This window comes from Pseudopipra pipra, chromosome W (assembly GCF_036250125.1).
Source record: "Pseudopipra pipra isolate bDixPip1 chromosome W, bDixPip1.hap1, whole genome shotgun sequence".
Classification (NCBI taxonomy): domain Eukaryota; kingdom Metazoa; phylum Chordata; class Aves; order Passeriformes; family Pipridae; genus Pseudopipra; species Pseudopipra pipra.
In genome coordinates this window covers 8026590-8047988 of record NC_087580.1, presented here as the reverse complement: position 1 = coordinate 8047988, position 21399 = coordinate 8026590, and the positions used below count along the sequence as shown (strand labels likewise).

Genomic DNA, 21399 nt, shown 5'->3' with positions numbered 1-21399 from the left:
CCTTTTGCTTCCCCCCATTCCCACATTTACTCACTGATGAGATTCCTCAGTCTTTCCCTGTGGACTCCTTTCCAGATTATGACATTTCCTTACCCTTTCTTCCCCTCTCACCTGTCTCTGGACAGTCTCAGGAACCCGAAGAACTGTCCCATTCTGGCCACAAATGAAGGGAGTTGATCACCAAACTTCAAAGCAGGGGCTTCCCTATCCCTTGCAGCTGCTGGGTTCTCTTGTTCCTCAGCAAACTATACAGATGCTTCAAACTGGGGGTCAAAGGCTGCTTCAAAATGGGGTCAAAGGCTGCATAAACTGTAACTTTCTACTCTACTGCTAAACCCTTCCCAGCAGCAGCAGGGACTGTAGCACAAGTTTTGCAAGAACAGTCTTATTATTACTTATACCAGGCAGGAAGTTTCCAGCACAGGATGAATTGTCTTTGTTAGTCTCCTTTATCTTGTGGTTACTTCACATGTCCTTGGAGGGCTCTACATTCTGGATTCCACGTGTCCAGATTTTAGTTCCCCCAGGATTTCTTCATTGAAGCTTCTCATGGTTAGTTTGGCAAAACTTAAAGTTTCAGTGATGTAATGATCAACTCTGACAGTAACTGTCTGTGAAAACAAGCTTGGCACCAAGCTGACTGAAGTGGGAAATTTCTTGAACGAGGTGTTTGTTCCCTCTTGAGCCTCTTTTTGCTACAAGGGGATTTCTCTGATGGTTCCCTGTTGGCTTCCATTATCCCAGGAGTTCGTTCACCTCTGTGAGACATCAGCTGTGCTCCAGTGTGGCTGTTCCATCTCAGAGTCACCTCAGAGGGGCCCTCACCAGTACCTTGTCCCTCTAAGTTTTTCATGTTATCCCACAGATTTCCCGGAACAAGCCTGATCTTGTACCCCTCCCCCATCATGTCCCGTTTAGAGCCCTGGGACACTGTGGAACCTCATGGAACCAAGGGGCCACTGTGACACCACAGGGCCTCATGGAACCCAAGGGACACTGGGACACTGTGGGGGCTCATGGAACCCAAGGGACCCTGGGACACTGTGGGGGCTCATGGAACCAAAGGGACCCTGGGACACTGTCAGGAGCCTCGTGGTGCCCAGGGTTGAGGAATCCCGTGGGTGCAGGTGGCTCAGGGAGCAGCTGCAGTTGGAGCTGTGGGATGAGCTCTGGGTGAGGGGCCTCAGCCCAAAGGCCGTGAGCTGCTGACCCTGGAGCAGCCAAGGGAGAGGACACTTGGAGACAGGGCAGGAGCCCAGGGCTCAGCAGGAAGAGCAGTTTGTGTGCTTGGAGTGTGAGGGGATAAAACCCCAAGGAGTTTTTTTGGGGGTCCCTCCTTGAGGCACCAACTCGGGCTGTTTCTGTGTTTCTTCACAAGAAATAAATTGTTTTACTGTTTTTAAGATATCAGAGACTCGGCCACGGGAAACCTGGGTTGGAAGCAGTGAGGAAACCTGGTCTGACTGTGAGAGTGGGAGTGTGGGGAGTCACAGGGGACCCGTCGGGTCACTGGAGCTGCTGCTGCTGGGAAGGGGCCTGAGTGTCAGCAGTGCCAGTCTGGGCTGGTGGGAGAGTGACTGCCAGGGAGTCCTGGGAATGGGGAGCCTGGGAAGTTCCCTTAAGAGTGTGAGGGGGAATCTCGTGTGCAGAGACCCCCAGGAGCCCCCTGAGCCGCTCTGCTCATGGCAAGGATGCAGAGAAGGCAGTTACTGAACACCTTTGCCCTGACAAGACCAACCCTCAGGGATCTCTGGCCCAGGAGACCAGGCTATAGGAATGTTGGAAGGAAGATCTTGCCTTGCTAAGGAAGATTGGGTCAGAGAACACCTCCAAAAACTCTACCCCCACAAGTCCGTGGGACACTTAATGACCTCCTGTCACCAAGGGGACCCTGTGACACTGTGGGACCTCGTGGTTATGAGACTCCCAAATATTGTGTGCAACTACTGTTTCACAGAACTTCCAAAAGTACTGTGAAAAACTGTAGAGCCTGAGCGTGTTGATCCAAACTATTCCCATCTCACCTGAAGATGTCCCTGCTAACAGAGGTCCTGTGTGTTCCCCCTGCTCTCTGGGCACTTGCATCCTTTGAGAGCTGCCCATCACTCTGGTAGCCAAGAGCACAGGGCAGGGGATCCCCTGGAGGGGGAGCAGAGACATCTTTCCTAGATCACCTTGCTCAGAGCCCCATCCAACCTGGCCTTGAATGTTTGCAGGGATGGGGCATCCACCACCTCCCTGCAAATGTGTTCCAATGGTTCATTCTCATCATCAGATATTTCTACCCTCTCTCTAGTCTGAACTTACCCTTTTTTAGTTTAACAATCAAAGCCCCTGTCCTACTGTGACAGATCCTACTGAACCCTTTGCCCTCATGTTTCTAAAAAGCTGCCTTGAAGCACTGGAAGGCCCCAAGGAGGTCTCCCCACAGGCTTTTCTTCTGCAGGCTGAAGAGCCCCCACTCTCTCAGCCTGCCTCCATGCGAGAGGTGCTGCAGCCCTGGGATCCCCTTGGTGGCCTCCTCTGGAAGTGCCCCAAGAGGTGCGTGTCTTTGCTGTGCTGAGGAGCCCATGGAGCTGCAGGAGATGCCAGGGCTGGCAGGGGAATCCCCCCAAGCCATTGCCATTGCGGGCGGGTGCGTTGCAGACAGCCAGAGGAGCCCAGAGCTGGAGGCAGCACTGCAGGAGGGGTCTCAGCTGAGCGGAGCAGAGGGGTAGAACCCCCCTCCCCTGCTGCCCACGCTGTGGGATGAGCCCAGGACACAGGGGGGTTGTGGGCTGTGAGCTCCCATTGCTGGCTCCCATCCTGCTTTTCATCCCCCACTATCCCCATGGCCTTGGATGCAGGGCTGCTCTCCATCCCTTCAGCCCCGAGCCTGGCCCTTCAGACCTGGGGGCATTTGACACCCGCTGGCTCCTTTGATCCCCTTTCCCATCCCTCCCAGAGCACAGGGAAGGACTGAGGGGCCTTGGCTGATTGTCCCTGACCCTCCCCTGCCCGACACCAAGCTGTGCTCCTTGGGGACGGTGCTTGGACAGCCCCAGTCAGACCCTGTTTCCCGCTGTGCCCCCAAACCACCAGGTGCCCCAGGGGACGTGGGAACACACATGGACACGGGAAGGCACCCGTGGATGTGGGAACACACACCCAGACAGACACAGAGCATTTGTTTTGCTGCAGGGGTTTATTGATTCTTGCAGGGAAATTGCCAGGGCACCCAGGGGATCAGGGGGGTCCTCCAGGGATGATCATCTCCTCATGCCGCTGGAGGGGGCCAGGACACGGGTGTCACCACCACTTCCAGTCCTGAAAGACAGAGCCCCAAACGTCACCCCCGGTGTCCACAGGGACATGGCAGGGGCCTTGTCCCCACCTGTCTGTCTGCAGGGAGCTGGGGCAGGAGAAGGGAATTGGATGCTGAGATCCATGTGGCCCCAGAGCCCCTGAGCCTGGGATGCTCTGACACCTCCCCGAGCCCCTCCCTGCCCTCCCGGTGAGCCTGGGGGTCTGCAGAGCCCCCAGTGCAAGGCAAGGCTTGGGGGCAGCTCTGTCCAGCTGCCCCGGGACACGGAGCAGGGACAGCCCCCTGCGTGTCCCTCTGCTGTGCCCAAGCTCTGCCCACTGCAGAGGGCTCAGGGACCCCCCAGGGCCCTGCCAGGCTCCTTTGGGGGGCTGAGGAGCCTCCCATATTTCTCACCTGGACATGCAGAGAGGCAGCCGAGCGTCACTGGCGCATCAGCTCCACCTGGTCAGCCACGGGGGGCTGGGGACAAAGGCCGGGTTAGAGACACACTGGGGTGAACTGGGACACACTGGGCTGGACTGGGACACACTGGGATGGACTGGGACACACTGGGATGCCGGGGAGGATCGTGGCCATGAGAGGGGAGGGTCTGGGCCCAGCAGAACTCGGGGTACCCACCTCAGACCTCTTCACTCGATGGACATCCATGCCTCCCTGGAGAGAGAGTGTGAGGTGTCACTGGTCATTGGGGTGTCCCCAGGCCCAGGAGGGATGGGGGGACTACATTTCCCCCCATTTCCCACACTGGGGACATCTCAACTCCAGAACTTACCCCAACACATCCACCTCCTCCTTGTCCCGAGATTGGCTGAGGAAGGAGAGCAAAGGTTTAAGCAGGATTGGCCCCTGTGGGGTTGGTAGGGACACAGGTGTCCCCAGACCCCCTAGCCCAGAGGTGGCCCCTGGTCTGAGGGGGAAAATCCCTTCTGCTCCCCCAGCCCCACTGCACCCAGTTTCCCTCGGGATCCCTGTTCCTGCAGGGCCCAGGGTGGGGATGGAGACAAGGAGAGCCAGGGGAATTCAGGGCCTGCAGGAGGGTGGGGGGAGGAGAAGGGAACCCAAAGAGGGTGAAGTGGGGGGAATTGGGGATCCCACAGGATGGGCTTTGGGGTGTGGAAGGGATGGGACTGTGGGGGATGCAGGTGAGGAGGAAGGGATTGCAGTGGAGGGGACCCAGGGAATGAAGCCGGGCAGGGGTGGGGGCAGGAGAAATGGGGAAGGGGAGAAAACTGGAAGGGACTGGGAGAGTCTTTGGGACTGAGGGGTCATGGAAGGGAATTTCTGGACACGAGTGTCATGGGCAATGGGAAAGGGAAAGGATTAGAGGAGAAAGAAGGGAAGAAATGGTGTGGGAATGATGGCCTGTGTGTGTGTGGTGGGGTGGACTGGGGTGTGTGGGAATAGAGTGGGGGCCCTGAGGAAGGGCCTCCCCGGTGCACACTGGGGTGGACTGGGGAGCACTGGGATGGCCTGGAGGGTGGTGGCCACCAGAGGGGAGGGTCTGGGCCCAGCACAAGCCCTGGTACCCACCGGGCCGCCGATGACGCCTGCCTGTAGAGAGACAAGGAGACGTCACTGGTCACTGGGGTGTCCCCAGTGCCAGGAAGGGATGGGGGCCCAAAGTGCCTCCCAGTTCCCACACTGGGTGCCCCCCAACTCCCGGACTTACCTCCCCACATTGGACGCCGCCGGCCTGAACGGGCTGCAGGAGGAGAGCAAAGGCTTGGTTGGGGTTGGCCTTGTGGGGCTGGGGGGGACACGGGTGTCCCCACCCCCTCCAGCCCCGGCTGCCCCCCGGGCTGAGCGGGGCTCTTTGGGATTGTGGCTCCCAGGCAAGCTGGGGACACCAGTGCAGGGGGAAAGGCAAGGCATTGAGGGCAAAGCCTGGAGGAAAGGCCCTGGGAAGGGGCCATGGCAGGGCATTTCCCAGTTGGTGCCAGTTCAGCCTGGCCAGGCCTTGTCCCACTTGAGCCCAGGGTGGAGCTTGGGCCTGTTTGTCCTCCTTGGACTCCAGTGGGGCTTGGCCCAGTTCCACCCAGTTTGGGTTGGGCCTTTGCCTTGGCTGGGAAAGAGAGGAGATGGTGGGGAGATGGCCCAGGGGACCAAGAGGATGGGATGGGGAGGCCCAAAAAAGTGGGATTTGGGGTCAGAAAGAGCAGGAAGCATTGGGACTGTGCCAGGACGGAGCCGGGTGCAAGCATCCCGTGAGGAAGCGGAGCTGCAGCAGCAGGAGTTGAATTGTGGGAAGGGGAAGGAGAGAGGGAATTGTGGTCAGAAGAAAGTGGCCTGGCCCGGGGCTGGGGGTGCTGGGGAGTGCTGGGGGAACCCCTGGATTGGGAAGGGGCCCATCCCTGAGCCCATGGCCATGGCATGGGGGCCTCACCTTGGCATCTGCTGGGGGGCTCAGCAGGATGGTGAAGAGCAGGGCCACGCTGAGCACAGCGACCTTCATCTTCCTCTGGGCCTGGGCAGCGCTGGCTGAGGCTGCACAAGGGCAGGAGCACATTTATCCCTGCCGGGACTCCTCCCTGCCCCCTCCCCGAGAGCCCCCGGGGCAAAGCCCGGCTGGGCACAGCCCCCAGCCCTGGCCACAAGCCCAGCCCTGGCACAGAGTCCATCCCGCCTGCGGCACCCATCCAGCCACCTTCCCCGGCATCCCTCCAGCTTCCTGCACGGGGCAGCTGCCCCTGGAAGGGCCCAGGCCCCTGGGGGTGCCAAGGGGGTGGGCAGGGAGCTGAAAGCAGCTGCATACCCTGTGGGGACAATCCCACACAACACAATCCATCCTCCAATGGCCCCCAAAGCCTGATCCACCCATGTCTTCCTGCCCATCCCTTCCCAGAGCTTTCCCTCTGGGACACCCCAGAGCTCAACCCAGCCCCAAACCTGGTGTGTCTGAGCACAATTGTCCCTGTTCCTACTCCAGCCTTTTTGCTGAACGCGGGGTAGGCAGTGACCCCCTTCTTGGGGCACCAGGACCCCGGGATCAGGGAAACAGGGAGCTGGGAGATAAAGGGGCTGACGGGCAATGGGCACAGCCGGGTGACTGGGATCTCCAGTGTGGGCAGACACTGGGGAGCACTGGGCAATGCTGGCCCTGGCACACAAGGGCTGGGCCCAGGGAAGTGCTGGGGTGGTGGCAGTGCCCGGCTCCAGCCCATTTGCGGGCACTGCAGCCCCCAAGTGGTGCAGGCCCAGCCACGGCCTCCCCGAGCAGAGCCCAGAGGGGCAGATGCCCTTTGCTGGCCCTGCCCCTGTCCCAGCTGGGCACACCGTGTCCTCCCGCATCAGCCGGGCCCCGCTCTGCTCAGCTGGCCCAGGCAGGGGGGGCCAGGCACTGGCAGCCCAGCAGGGCTCTGGCTCCACACTGGGCTGGCCCTGGCACACAGCTGCCCCAGTGCCCCTGTCCCCAGGGATGGCCCTGCCCTGCCCTGGGCCCAGCGCTGGCCCTCAGCAGGATGGCACCTTCCCGCCCCACTCTCCCTCCCTCCCCACCCGCCTCACAGGCCCCTCTGGGCTGGGACCCCCGTGGGCACAGATCAAGGACAGGCACTGAGCGGGGGCTCCCGGCACCTGCCACAGCCTCAATTCTCCACTCACCTTTGGCCACATTTCCACAACACCTTCCATCCTTACGGGCCCCTGACCAGACACAAGAGACCATTGTGGGGCAGCTGGGAAAACATCTCAGCTCAATGACTTGACTATTTGCCTTGCATTTTCCCCAGGAGCCGGCAGTGACCTGGAAGATTTTCCTTTTGCCCTTTTCTGCTTTGTGCCTCGTTTGTTGGATAATTGAGGAACGTTGACTGAGGAGGGGCCCAGGGGAGGTGAAGCTGCTCAAGAAGGAGACATTTACAGCCCCTCACCACCAATGATCCCACTCTGGACCATCCAAATTGTGACATCAGCATCTCACTGGAAGAGGGAAATGTCCCCAGTTTGGTGTTTGAGAGAGAGATGGATGGGAGACGTGACAAGGGTGCCCGAGGTGCAGCTGATCCCCCCGGGACTGTCTCCTTCCTTCCCCCTGAGCAGGACTGGGAGCACCTGGGGAAATTCCTCTTGTTCCTGCAGTCCCTCCTGTGGGATTTTTCCCACCCTCTGGTTCCAAATGGATTCTGGGCCTGGCTGTTCTCCTCAGGCCGTGACCCGCAGGGAGGTGTTGTGGTGACTCCCAGAGGGAAAGGGAGGTGAAAAGGGGGCCCTGTTCTCCCCACATTTACATCTCCCTTCCCAATTTCCTGGTACCCTCGGCTTCCCAGAGTCTCTCAGTAGCTACACGAGGAGGAGACTAGATTTAGCAGGAGGTGTCTGTCCTGTTGTCCTGGTTTTGACTGGGATAATGGACTGGTTTACAGTCCCTGCCCACAACAGGGACTTGTCTCAGCACAGAATCCTGGAATCATGGACTGGGTTGGGTGGGAAGGGACCTTAAAGCTCATCCCATGCCACCCCCTGCCATGGGCAGGGACACCTTCCACTAGCCCAGGTTACTCCAAGCCCCATCCATCCCGGCCTTGGACACTTCCAGGGATGGGGCAGCCACAGCTTCTCAGGACAACCTGTGCCAGGGCCTTCCCCCTCACAGGGAAAACTTTCTTCCCAATATCCCCCTAAGCCTGCCCTCTGTCAGTGGGAAGCCATTCCCCCTTCTCCCATCCCTACAGGTCCTTGTCCAAAATCCCTCTGCAGCTCTCTGGGAGCCCCTCGAGGCACTGGAAGGGGCTCTAAGGCCTCTCTGGAGCCTTCTCTTCTCCAGGCTGAACAATCCCAATTGTCCCAGCCTGTCCCCAGAGCAGAGGGGCTCCAGCCCTCCGAGCATCTTTGTGGCCTCCTCTGGATCCACTCCAACAGGTCCATTCCTCCTGATCTGGGCCCCCCGAGCTGGAGGCAGCACTGCAGGTGGGGTCTCACCTGAGGGCAGCAGAGGGGCACATTCCCCTCCTCCCCTGCCCCCGGGATGAGCCCCGCACACGGGGGGTTTCCGGGCTGGCTCGTGTCCCATTTGTCACCCACCAGCACCCCCAGAGCCCTCTCCCAGCAGGGACTTCCATCCCTTCCTCCCCCAGCCTGCACCGATCCCGGGGGTTGCCCTGACCCGGCTGCACCACCTTGGTCTTGTCCAACCTCAGCAGATTCCCGTGTGTGCCGGGAAACGGGGGGAAGGGGAATTCACCCGACTCTTGGAGATTTGTTTGTCTGGTGGTGCCCCAGGGAAAAACCAAACCCTGTCAGTCCCATCTAGTCTGTCCCATATTCCACCCAGGAACCCTACTCCAAACAGATCCACCAGGTGGGGGGAATTCCAGGGCCCTTTTTCGGGGACTGACACGTCACAGCCAAAGGAAAACCCCTCAGTGGATATTTCCACCAGTTACTCCAGCATCAACAAAACTGACAGCACCTTTATAAATTACTCCCTCCAACAGTCTGAGGAATAACACTATTAATACAAATTGGCACAGGTTTAAAGGTTCATGGTGGTCAGGGACAGGGTCTGGTTGCAAAAACACACTTTGAACAATGTCAAAATTGTTGTTAAAGCAAAGCAAAGCACAAACTCTAAACCAAACCAATCCACAAATACATTAGGAAGCAAAAGCCAGCTCTAGTCCTTCCAAGCTGTGACTAACACGCAGAGCTGACACTTCCCACCCAGCACAGGCGTCCCTGAGGGGGAGGAAGGCAGGTTCAACCCCTCCATTGATCCCAGCAGGTTCAATGGAAATCTCCCTCAATTCTTTCCCCATTTCCAACTCTCTTTTATGCTCTTTCTTTAGGTTTAGGAGGAGTTTGAGGGTTTCTAATGAGAAGTGCTACAATTGTTTCTGGGTGCCTGGGGAGCTTTGTGGGGCATCGTGACCTTATCCCAGCCGGGAAGCAGCAGCTGGAGTCTCTTTGCTGTCCGGGAAGCAGCAGCTGGTTTTCCTCTCTAATTCCTATTCTATGTTAACTTTTAGCCTTAGCTCTCTCTCCACACTCTGGGACCATTTCTCTGGCTTGTCCAGGTCCCCCTGGATGCCATCCCCTCCCTCAGGTGTGTCACCTGCCCCACTCAGCTCAGTGTCACGGGCTCAGGGTGCCCTCCATCCCTTGTCCTCCATCATTAAGGAAGATGCCGGATACTGGGGCCAGGAGTGAGGAATTGGAGGGTGTGGAGTCCAGCTGGGGATTCCTTGCTGGGGATAAGGGCACAGACAGCGGGATTGGGAAGGGGGCAGCAGTCCTCAGCCTCTGGAGGTGTCTCCTGCAGAGAGGGAAGGACGGGAATGGCTTTGAGAAAGATCTTGCAAACTGCCAGTGGAGGAGGTGCCCAGGATGTGAGGAAATTCCCTGTGGTGGAGGCAATCACATCCCCTTGGGGTGCAGGGGCTGTAAATGTCTCCTTCTTGAGCGCCTTCACCTCCCCTGGGCCCCTCCTCAGTCAACGTTCCTCAATTATCCAACAAACGAGGCACGAAGCAGAAAGGGGCAAAAGGAAAATCTTCCAGGTCACTGCCGGCTCCTGGGGAAAATGCAAGGCAAATAGTCAAGTCATTGAGCTGAGATGTTTTCCCAGCTGCCCCACAATGGTCTCTTGTGTCTGGTCAGGGGCCCGTAAGGATGGAAGGTGTTGTGGAAATGTGGCCAAAGGTGAGTGGAGAATTGAGGCTGTGGCAGGTGCCGGGAGCCCCCGCTCAGTGCCTGTCCTTGATCTGTGCCCACGGGGGTCCCAGCCCAGAGGGGCCTGTGAGGCGGGTGGGGAGGGAGGGAGAGTGGGGCGGGAAGGTGCCATCCTGCTGAGGGCCAGTGCTGGGCCCACAGATATGATGTCATATGAGGGATGTGATGTCACAGAGGAGGATGTGATGGCACAGGAATGATGTGATGTAACTGATGCCTTAAGCCCCTAGTATAGTTTTTATTTTTCTAATTTTTATAAACTTTATAAGTTTTATAAGCAGTAGAAGTAGATTTGAAAAGCAGCATCCCTCACTCCCTTTCCCTGTATTACAAGTAGTTTACACATTCCTTAACCCTCTTACCCCATTCTGTGCTCCCCATATCAAATCTATCCCTGAATTCAGTGGCAATGTTTAGTCTCTTGTCAAGGCAAGGCCTAGGCTGTTTAGAGAACAGCCATATCAGGGCCTGAACAACAAAAGAGAGTCAAGAACTAGGTGGCTATACACCCTCTGTGCTCTGAAGATGATGAGAATGATGAAGAGGTGGTCCTGAAATACACCCCAGACTCAATTCTCAGGGGGTGGACCCAGGGTGGACCAGAGCAAAGGCTACGGGGTGGACACACTTGGGATTGGACAGACAATATTATAAAATGTACCATCTCGAGCACAGCGGCGCGTGTCTTGTAACATCCATTGCCTTGGCACAATTAAACCCTTTGCTTATCTCACCCCTAATTAACTGCTCCTGAGTAATTTCTTTAGCACCAACATTCCACGGCATCACACAGAAGAGGAGGTGATGTCACAGAGGAGGATGTGATGTCACAGGAGAGATGTGATGTCATATGACAGATGTGACAACATAGAGGAGGTGTGATGTCACAGAGGAGGTTGTGATGTCACAGGGAAGGATATGACATCAGAGGAATGATGTGATTCACAGTGGAGGATGTGATGTCATAAGAGAGATGATGTCATACGATGGATGCGATGACATAGACCAGCTGTGAAGTCACAGAGGAAGATGTGATTTCACTGAGGAAGGATGAGATGTCACGTGAGAGGATGTGATGTCACAGATGAGAATTTTATGTTGTGTGATGGATGTAATGTCACAGAGGAGGATGGGATGTCACAGGAAGGATCTGATGTCACAGTGCAGGATGTGATGTCAAAGGAGAGATATGATGTCATATGATGGATGGGACTTCATAGAGGAGCTGTGATGTCACAGGGAGGATGTGATGTCACAGAGGTAGGATGAGATGTCACAGGGGATTCCAGAGTAACTCCTGGAAATATCCACTGAGGGGTTTTCCCTTTTGCTGTGACGTGTCAGTGCCCGAAAAAGGGCCCTGGCATTCCCCCCACCTGGTGGATCTGTTTGGTGGAGGGTTCCTGGGTGGAATATGGGACAGACTAGATGGGACTGACAGGGTTTTGTTTTTCCCTGGGGCACCAGCAGACAAACAAATCTCCAAGAGTCAGGTGAATTCCCCTTCCCCCCGTTTCCCAGCACACACAGGAATCTGCTGAGGTTGGACAAGACCAAGGTGGTGCAGCTGGGTCAGGGCAACCCCCGGGATCGGTGCAGGTTGGGGGAGGAAGGGATGGAAGTCCCTGCTGGGAGAGGGCTCTGGGGGTGCTGGTGGGTGACAAATGGGACACGAGCCAGCCCGGAAACCCCCCGTGTGCGGGGCTCATCCCGGGGGCAGGGGAGGAGGGGAATGTGCCCCTCTGCTGCCCTCAGGTGAGACCCCACCTGCAGTGCTGCCTCCAGCTCGGGGGGCCCAGATCAGGAGGAATGGACCTGTTGGAGTGGATCCCGAGGAGGCCACAAAGATGCTCTGAGGGCTGGAGCCCCTCTGCTCTGGGGACAGGCTGAGACAACTGGGATTGTTCAGTCTGGAGAAGAGAAGGCTCCAGAGAGGCCTTAGAGCCCCTTCCAGTGCCTCGAGGGGCTCCCAGAGAACTGCAGAGGGATTTTGGACAAGGACCTGTAGGGATGGGAGAAGGGGGAATGGCTTCCCACTGACAGAGGGCAGGCTTAGGGGGATATTGGGAAGAAAGTTTTCCCTGTGAGGGGGAGGCCCTGGCAGAGGTTGCCTTGAGAAGCTGTGGCTGCCCCATTCCTGGAAGTGTCAAAGGCCAGGATGGACGGGGCTTGGAGCAACCTGGGCTAGTGGAAGGTGTCCCTGCCCATGGCAGGGGGTGGCACGGGACGAGCTTTAAGGTCCCTTCTCGCTCAAACCAATCAACAATTCTGTGATTCTGTGCTGAGACAAGTCCCTGTTGTGGGCAGTGACTGTAAACCAGTCCATTATCCCAGTCAAAACCAGGACAACAGGACAGACACCTCCTGATGAGTCTCGTTCCCTCCAACCTCGTGTAGCTACTGAGGGACTCTGGGAAGCCGAGGGCATCAGGAAATTGGGAAGGGATATGTAAATGTGGGGAGAACAGGGCCCCCTTTTCTCCTCCCCTTTCCCTCTGGGAGTCACCACAACACCTCCCTGAGGGTCACGGCCTGAGGAGAACAGCCAGGCCTAAAACCCATTTGGAACCAGAGGGTAAGACAAATCCCAGAGCAGGGACTGCAGGAACAAGAGGAATTTCCCCAGGTGCTCCCAGCTCTGCTCAGGGGGAAGGAAGGAGACAGTCCAGGGGGGATCAGCTGCACCTCAGGCACCCTGCTCACGTCTCTCGTCCATCTCTCTCTCAAAAACCAAATTGGGGACATTTCCCTCTTCCAATGAGCTCCTGCTCCCACAGTTTGGGTGGTCTAGAGTGGGACCTTTGGTGGTGAGGGGCTGTAAATGTCTCCTTCTTGAACGCCTTCACCTCCCCTGGGCCCCTCCTCAGTCAACGTTCCTCAATTATCCAACAAACGAGACACGAAGCAGAAAAGGGCAAAAGGAAAATCTTCCAGGTCACTGCCGGCTCCTGGGGAAAATGCAAGGCAAACAGTCAAGTCATTGAGCTGAGATGTTTTCCCAGCTGCCCCACAATGGTCTCTTGTGTCTGGTCAGGGGCCCGTAAGGATGGAAGGTGTTGCGGAACTGTGGCCAAAGGTGAGTGGAGAATTGAGACTGTGGCAGGTGCCGGGAGCCCCCGCTCAGTGCCTGTCCTTGATCTGTGCCCACGGGGGTCCCAGCCCAGAGGGGCCTGTGAGGCGGGTGGGGAGGGAGGGAGAGTGGGGCGGGAAGGTGCCATCCTGCTGAGGGCCAGCGCTGGGCCCAGGGCAGGGCAGGGCCATCCCTGGGGACAGGGGCACTGGGGCAGCTGTGTGCCAGGGCCAGCCCAGTGTGGAGCCAGAGCCCTGCTGGGCTGCCAGTGCCTGGCCCCCCCTGCCTGGGCCAGCTGAGCAGAGCGGGGCCCGGCTGATGCGGGAGGACACGGTGTGCCCAGCTGGGACAGGGGCAAGGCCAGCAAAGGGCATCTGCCCCTCTGGGCTCTGCTTGGGGAGGCCGTGGCTGGGCCTGCACCACTTGGGGGCTGCAGTGCCCGCAAATGGGCTGGAGCCGGGCACTGCCACCACCCCAGCACTTCCCTGGGCCCAGCCCTTGTGTGCCAGGGCCAGCATTGCCCAGTGCTCCCCAGTGCCTGCCCAGACTGGAGATCCCAGTCACCCGGCTGTGCCCATTGCCCGTCAGCCCCTTTATCTCCCAGCTCCCTGTTTCCCTGATCCAGGGCTCCTGGTGCCTCAAGACCAGTGCCAGCCCCCCTTGCCTGCAGAGGCTGAGGAGCATCCTCCTCTGTGACATCACATCCTACCCGTGACATCACATTGTCCCGGTGACATCACATCTTCTGCTGTGACATCACATCCTCCTCTGTGAATCACATCCTTCACATCCTTTGACATCACATCCTCCCCTGTGACATCACATCTTTCCTGTGACATCACAGCTCCCCTGTTACATCATATCCTTCCTGTGATATCAGATCCTTCACTGTGACATCACATGCTCTTCTGTGACATCACGTCCTACTAATGACATCACATCGTCCCTGTAACATCATCACATCCCTGTGACATCACATCCTCCTCTGTGATATCACATCCTCCCTGTGGCATCACATCCTACCTGTGACATCACATCCTCCTTAGTGACTTCATATCCTTCCTTTGACATCACATCCTCCTCTGTGACATCCCATCCTTCACATCTTTTCTGTGACATCACATCCTCCTCTATGACTGTCATGGTTTGAGACCCCTAAAATCCAGTTCCCGGGTCCAAGCCCCCCTCCCACATCTCAACCCAGTGTAGGATGGGTTTCCCAGACACAACGCAAGACTCAATATGGGATGAAGGGAATTATATTATAATAACTACACAAATAAATATTACAATACATCATATACATAATCCTAACTATCTCTCCTATGATAAATCAGTATTTACATTGGACCAAATCTCTTCTCTCTCCAATAAACGTTCAGAAGGGAAGAAGAAAAAGATCCTTTCTACTTATGAGCAGCAGTGTCTCTCTTCTTCCACGCAGCAGCAGTAGCTGGATTGTTGTAGCTGGATCTCTTTCCAATAGACCCCATGGGGGTCTCCTCTCACCCCTCTCAGCTCTTCGACTCCAGTCAAAGGTCTCTCTCTCTCTTCCATGGACTGCGATAGCAGGGACAGGCTCGCCTCACCGTGTTATATCATGAAGTGCAGGGGGCTTTGTGACGGTCCCTTTCCTCAGGGGATTCAAGTTCCCCTGAGTCAGAACGTTAGGGCAGCTTTCAGTTGAAAGTCTTTGCCTCAAGCGGTCCATCAGAGCTCCTGTGCTCTGTCTCAGGCTGCCAGCTGGGCAGCAGTGGGGGCGAGGCCCTCCTCCGCATTCCTTCTGCCCGTCCCGCTCCAGCTCCGAGATGTCTCCGAGCTCTCAGCTCCTCTCTCTCTGGTGCTGCTGCATTCCAAGACTCCCCTCAAGTGGGAGTCCACCGGCTCCTCCTCTCTGGGAGGTCTCAGAGGGGTTTTGGGGAATTTTGGATTCAGTTCTTACCCCAGACTCTGTCTCTGTCGAGCTTAGTCTTGCTCTGTTGCTGACTCTGTCTCTCCCTCAGACATCTCTCTGTCTCTCTGCTCAGCTGCATGCTTGTTTCTGATCTCTTGGGCTTTCTGCCATAGCCTCTGCTCAGTGCTGTCTCTGCCGCCGCCTTTCCATCTTCTGCTGCCCACTCCCAGTGGAGAAAGACTCCCAGCTTCTCAGTCACAGACCTGGGTCAGTTTAACACTGTTTCCGAGTTTCTCTGACCCCAGCTGGGGGCTGGGGGGCCATGGCCCCCCATCGGGGCTCCTGCCCCCTCTCCTCATGGCTTCAGAACATGGCCACTTCTTCTCCAACAACAACATCACCCTTCTTTTCCAGTCTGATGGGATATGTTTAATTTTGCAGGAATGCTGATTGGGTCAACACCAAGAGAGACACCACCCCCTCGGGGGTTACCATTTTTTTAACTCCAGGGGAAAAACTTTTTTCTTCCCCCACCACAGTGACATCACATCCTTCACATTCTTGCTGTGACATCACATCCTCCTCTGTGAAGTCACATTTTTTCTGTGACATCACATCTCTGCTATGACATGACAGTTCCCTTGTGACATCACAACCTTCCTGTGACGTGACATCCTCCCTGTGACATCACACCTCCTCTGTGATGTCGCATCCATCACATTACATACCTCCCCTGTGACATCACAGCTCCCCTGTGACATCAAATCCTCCTCTTTGATATCACATCCTTCCTGTGATATTACATCATCCCTCTTACGTCACGTCCTTGTTGTGACATCAGATCTCTCCTGTGACATCACATCCTTCCCGTGACATCACATCCCCCCCTGTGACATCAAAGCTCCCCTGTGACATCACATTCATCACTGTGGGGACTGTGGGGGACTGGGTTGCTCTGAGAGGGACTGGGGGGGATTGGGGAGACTGGGAGAGATATGGAGGGACTGGGAAGTGACTTGAAGGGCCTGGGTGAGACTAGAGGAAACTGAGGAGGATTGGGAGGGATTGGGAGGGATGAGGAGGTACAGGGGGGGACTGGGAGGTGATCAGGGGGAACTGGGGGGGACTGGGAGGGACTGGGAGGGATGAAGAGGAACTGAGGGGGACTGGGAGGGGATTGGGAGCAACTGAGGGGAACTGGGAGGGACTGGGGGAAGATTGGGAAGGACTGGGGCAGACTGGGAAGGGAATGAGTGGGACAAACTGGGAGGACCCGTGTTTGATTGGGAGGGGACTGGTAGCAATTGGGGGGCACTGTGAGGGACTGGGGGGGCACTGAGTGGGACTGGGAGGCACTGGGAGGAACTGGGAGGGCAGTGAGTGGACCCCTCCCCAACTGTGACCCCCCCGTGACCTCCCCTGTGCCCCCCACCTTCCTGGGGTGCCATGGGAAGAACATCCTGCTGCCCCTCCCCCACTGTGATCCCCCTCATGGCCCCCTTTTGCCCCCCAGGGCCCCCCCACGTTCCTGGGGTGCCACGGGAAGAACATCCTGCTGTCCAACGGGAACAGAACGACCTCCAGGTTCTCCAGCTACAACCAGGGGCTGGTGGTCATGGGGCAGCCCCTCCCCCCAGCCGCCTCTTCCACGTACCTGGTGACGTCACAGGGGAATGTGGTGATGTCACAGGGGAATGTGGTGATGTCGTAGGGCAGTGTGGTGATGTCCCATGGGAATGTGGTGATGTCATAGGGGACATAGTGAGGTCACGTGACATGGTGATATCATAGGGAAACGCACTGATGTCATAGGGGAACATGGTGATGTCATAGGGAGCATGGTGATGTCATAGAGGATGTGGTGATGTCATAGGGAGCATGGTGATATCATAGGAGAGTGTGGTGATGTCATAGGGAAACGTGGTGATGCCATAGGAGGCACAGTGATGTCATAGGGGCAGGATGATGTCATTGGGGACCATGGTGATGTCATAGAGGAACATGGTGACGTCACAGGGAACCATGGTGATGTCACAGGGGAATGAGGTGGTGTCATAGGGACTGTAGTGATGTCATAGGGGACTGTGGGGATGTCACAGGGGACCATGGTGATGTCACAGGGGGCATAGTGATGCCATGGGGAAGGTGACGATGTCATGGGGGAAGGTGGCGATGTCATGGGGGAATGTGGTGATGTCATAGGGGAACACAGATGTCATAGGAAACTTGGTGATGTCACAGGAGAACATGGTGATGTCACAGGAGAATGTGCTGATGTCACAGGGGAACATAGTGACATCACAGGGGAATGCACTGACGTTTGGGGGTAGCTGTGTGATGACATCACTCCATGTGTCAATGACATCACCGTGGTTGTCAATGGCATCACGGTGACGTCACGGTGACATCACCCAGGTGCAGATCGACACCCTGAACCCAGTGGAGCTCCTCGCTGGCCCTGGGGGTCACGGGGACCCCCCTGGGCGCTCCCCCCTCCCCGCCTGTGCCATGGTTAAAAGTGCCCAGCCTGGAATGGTCAGGGAACCCCCAAAATATCCCCCCAAACCCCCCTTGGGACCCCCAAACTGCTCCTGGCATGCCCAAACCTCTCCTGGGACCCCCAACCCCCCCGGGACCCCCAACATCCACCAGGGACCCCCAATCGCCTCCGCCCTCATCTTGTATCCTTCAGAGAAGGGGGGGCTTCCACAACACCAGAAAGCTCAGGGGCACCCCCAAAATATCCCCCAAACAACCCCCAGGACCCCCCAACCACCCCTGGGACCCCAAAACCACCGCTGGGACCCCCACCCCTCCCCCCTCCCGAGATCCCTCAGCCCTCCCAAACCCCCCCACCCCCAGCCTGGATCCTGCACAGAAGGGGGGTCTTCCACAACGCCAGGAAGGTCAGGGAGCTGCCTTGCTCCCAGCGTTGAAGAAACAAATACCTTGCTGCTTAAAGATGCCAAGTCTCTGAGCAGTTCTGTTATTCCAAGGTTTTTCTGCATCAGTTCATATCCCCCCTTGGAGTCTGTTTTGCCTGTGAAGGTGATCAGGAAGTGACCTCTGCAAGCTCTTGGCTCATGAATGAATCCTTGGCTGGTGTTCTTCTCTCCTCTGTCCAGTTGCAGAGGGGAGTGAGAGAGCGGCTTTAGGGGGTCCCTGGTGTCCAGCCAGGGCCAACCCACTACACCTGCTGCCTGCACCCAGTGACTGGACCTGGTGACAGTGATGGAACGGAGCACGATGATCCTCCCTCCCTTCCCTGGGTGCTGCTGGATAGACCTGGTGTCTGAGCCCAGCGGGAACACCTGATCCCTGTCTGTGCACTTGTCCCTTGAGGGGACAGGCATCCCTCTCGTGCCCAGTCCTTCAGCCCCTCTGCCACCCACCACCACAGCAATAATTCCTCCCGTCAGACCCCAGAGCCAAACCCCAAAGCCGCCGAGCGCCGGCAGCGCCGGGAGCCAGACCCGGCAAAGGGCTCCTGCCCCTGCGCTCTCCCGGCGGGCGGGAGAAGCCGTGCCTGGAGCCGCTCGCTTTGCGCTGGGCTCTGCTGCCTCTGCCCCTTCCCACCACCCCACCTGCTTTTGGACAAACCTATTTCTTGATCCTGAAATGCGGGGCCGGGGCAGGATGGTGTTGCCAGGTCTTCCCGGCTCCTTTTGTTTCTCAGCTCTGCCTGGCTCTGTGGCACGGCTTGGCCTTCGGCTCTGCCTGGCTCTTTTTGGCCTTTGGGTCTCCCTGACTCCTTCCAGCCCTCAAGAGTTCACAGTGACATCGCTTTTGGGTCCTTTGATATCGGCCCAAGGCTGCTCCTCTGTGGCACCGCGGGGCCTCCTGGAGCCATGGGGACATTGGGACACTCCAGGGACACATGGAATCAAGGCTGCCCCTTGACCCTGCGGCACCTCCAGGTGCCCTGGGGCACCTCGGACACTTCCTGGCCTCTGGATGGCAAGGAGGAGCCTGTGACAATGCAGGGCCTCAGGGACCCAAAGGCACCCTGTGACACTGGGGCACCTCGTGGTTATTGGTCTCTTCTGACAGTTCTGTGCAACCACAGAGAGGCAAAACAGTGGAGCCTGAGCGTGTTGATCCAGACTAATCCCATCTCACCTGAAGATGTCCCTGCTAACAGAGGTCCTGTGTGTTCCCTCTGCTCTCTGGGCACTTGCATCCTTTGAGAGCTGCCCATCACTCTGGTAGCCAAGAGCACAGGGCGGGGGATCCCCTGGAGGGGGAGCAGAGACATCTTTCCTAGATCACCTTGCACAGAGCCCCATCCAACCTGGCCTTGAATTTTTACAGAGATGGGGCATCCACCACCTCCCTGCAAATGTGTTCCTGTGTTTCATTCTCATCATCAAATATTTCTCCCCTCTCTCTAGTTTGAACCTCCCCTCTTTTAGTTGAACTCCCTCACTCCCTGTCCTACTCTGACAGGCCCTACTGAACCCTTTGCCCACATATCTCTAAAAAGCTGCCTTGAAGTACTGGAAGGCCCCAAGGAGGTCTCCCCACAGGCTTTTCTTCTACAGGCTGAAGAGTCCCCACTCTCTCAGCCTGTCTCCATGCGAGAGGTGCTGCAGCCCTGGGATGCCCTTGGTGGCCTCCTCTGGAAGTGCCCCAAGAGGTGCGTGTCTTTGCTGTGCTGAGGAGCCCATGGAGCTGCAGGAGATGCCAGGGCTGGCAGGGGAATCCCCCCAAGCCATTGCCATTGCGGGCGGGTGCGTTGCAGACAGCCGGAGGAGCCCAGAGCTGGAGGCAGCACTGCAGGAGGGGTCTCAGCTGAGCGGAGCAGAGGGGCAGAACCCCCCTCCCCTGCTGCCCACGCTGTGGCATGAGCCCAGGACACGGGGGGTTGTGGGCTGTGAGCTCCCATTGCTGGCTCCCATCCTGCTTTTCATCCCCCACTATCCCCATGGCCTTGGATGCAGGGCTGCTCTCCATCCCTTCAGCCCCGAGCCTGGCCCTTGAGATCTGGGGGCATTTGACACCCGCTGGCTCCTTTGGTCCCCTTTCCCATCCCTCCCAGAGCACAGGGAAGGACTGAGGGGCCTTGGCTGATTGTCCCTGACCCTCCCCTGCCCGACACCAAGCTGTGCTCCTTGGGAACGGTGCTTGGACAGCCCCAGTCAGACCCTGTTTCCTGCTGTGCCCCCAAACCACCGGGTGCCCCAGGGGACGTGGGAACACACATGGACACGGGAAGGCACCCGTGGAGGTGGGAACACACCCACCCAGACAGACACAGAGCATTTGTTTTGCTGCAGGGGTTTATTGATTCTTGGCAGGGAAATTGCCAGGGCACCCAGGGGATCAGGGGGGTCCTCCAGGGATGATCATCTCCTCATGCCGCTGGAGGGGGCCAGGACACGGGTGTCACCACCACTTCCAGTCCTGAAAGACAGAGCCCCAAACGTCACCCCCGGTGTCCACAGGGACTTGGGAGGGGCCTTGTCCCCACCCCGTCTGTCTGCAGGGAGCTGGGGCAGGAGAAGGGAATTGGATGCTGAGATCCATGTGGTCCCCAGAGCCCCTGAGCCCGGGATGCTCTGACACCTCCCCGAGCCCCTCCCTGCCCTCCCGGTGAGCCTGGGGGTCTGCAGAGCCCCCAGTGCAAGGCAAGGCTTGGGGGCAGCTCTGTCCAGCTGCCCCGGGACACGGAGCAGGGACAGCCCCCTGCGTGTCCCTCTGCTGTGCCCAAGCTCTGCCCACTGCAGAGGGCTCAGGGACCCCCCAGGGCCCTACCAGGTTCCTCTGGGGGGCTGAGGAGCCTCCCATATTTCTCACCTGGACATGCAGAGAGGCAGCCGAGCATCAATAGCGCAGCAGCTCCACCAGGTCAACTATGGGGGGCTGGGGACAAAGGCAGGCTTAGAGACACACTGGGGTTAACAGGGACACACTGGGCCGGACTGGCACACACTGGGATTCTGGGGAGGGTCATGGCCATGAGAGGGGAGGGTCTGAGCCCAGCAGAACTCGAGGTACTCACCTCAGACCTCTTCACTCGATGGACACTGATCCCTCCCTGGAGAGAGAGCGGGAGGTGTCACTAGTCACTGGGGTGTCCCCAGGCCCAGGAGGGATGAGGGGACTACATTTCCCCCCATTTCCTACACTGGGGACATTCCAACTCAAGGACTTACCCCAATACATCCACCTACTCCTACTCCCTGGAGTGGCTGGGGAAGGAGAGCAAAGGTTTAAGCAGGATTGACCCCTGTGGGGCTGGGGGAGGGACACAGGTGTCCCCAGACCCCCCAGCCCATGGTTGGCCCCTGGTCTGAGGGGGAATATCCCTTCTGCTCCCCCAGCCCCACTGCACCCAGTTTCCCCCGGGATCCCTGTTCCTGCAGGGCCCAGGGTGAGGATGGAGACAAGGAGAGCCAGGGGAATTCAGGGCCTGCAGGAGGGTCGGGGGGAGGAGGAGGGGACCCAAAAAGGGTGAAGTGGGGG

At 57.7% G+C, this 21399-nt stretch overlaps 1 long non-coding RNA gene across 1 annotated transcript; it reads right to left on the bottom strand.

The window, feature by feature from the left end:
• Nucleotides 1–3171: 3171 nt before the first annotated feature.
• LOC135405879 (uncharacterized) lies at nt 3172–21111 on the bottom strand. The gene is made up of 4 exons (XR_010426065.1): nt 21090–21111; nt 20936–20971; nt 3698–3763; nt 3172–3306 (listed from the first exon to the last, which is right to left on the bottom strand). It is a non-coding gene; the product is annotated as an uncharacterized LOC135405879 (long non-coding RNA).
• Between the last annotated feature and the right edge of the window lie 288 nt (nt 21112–21399).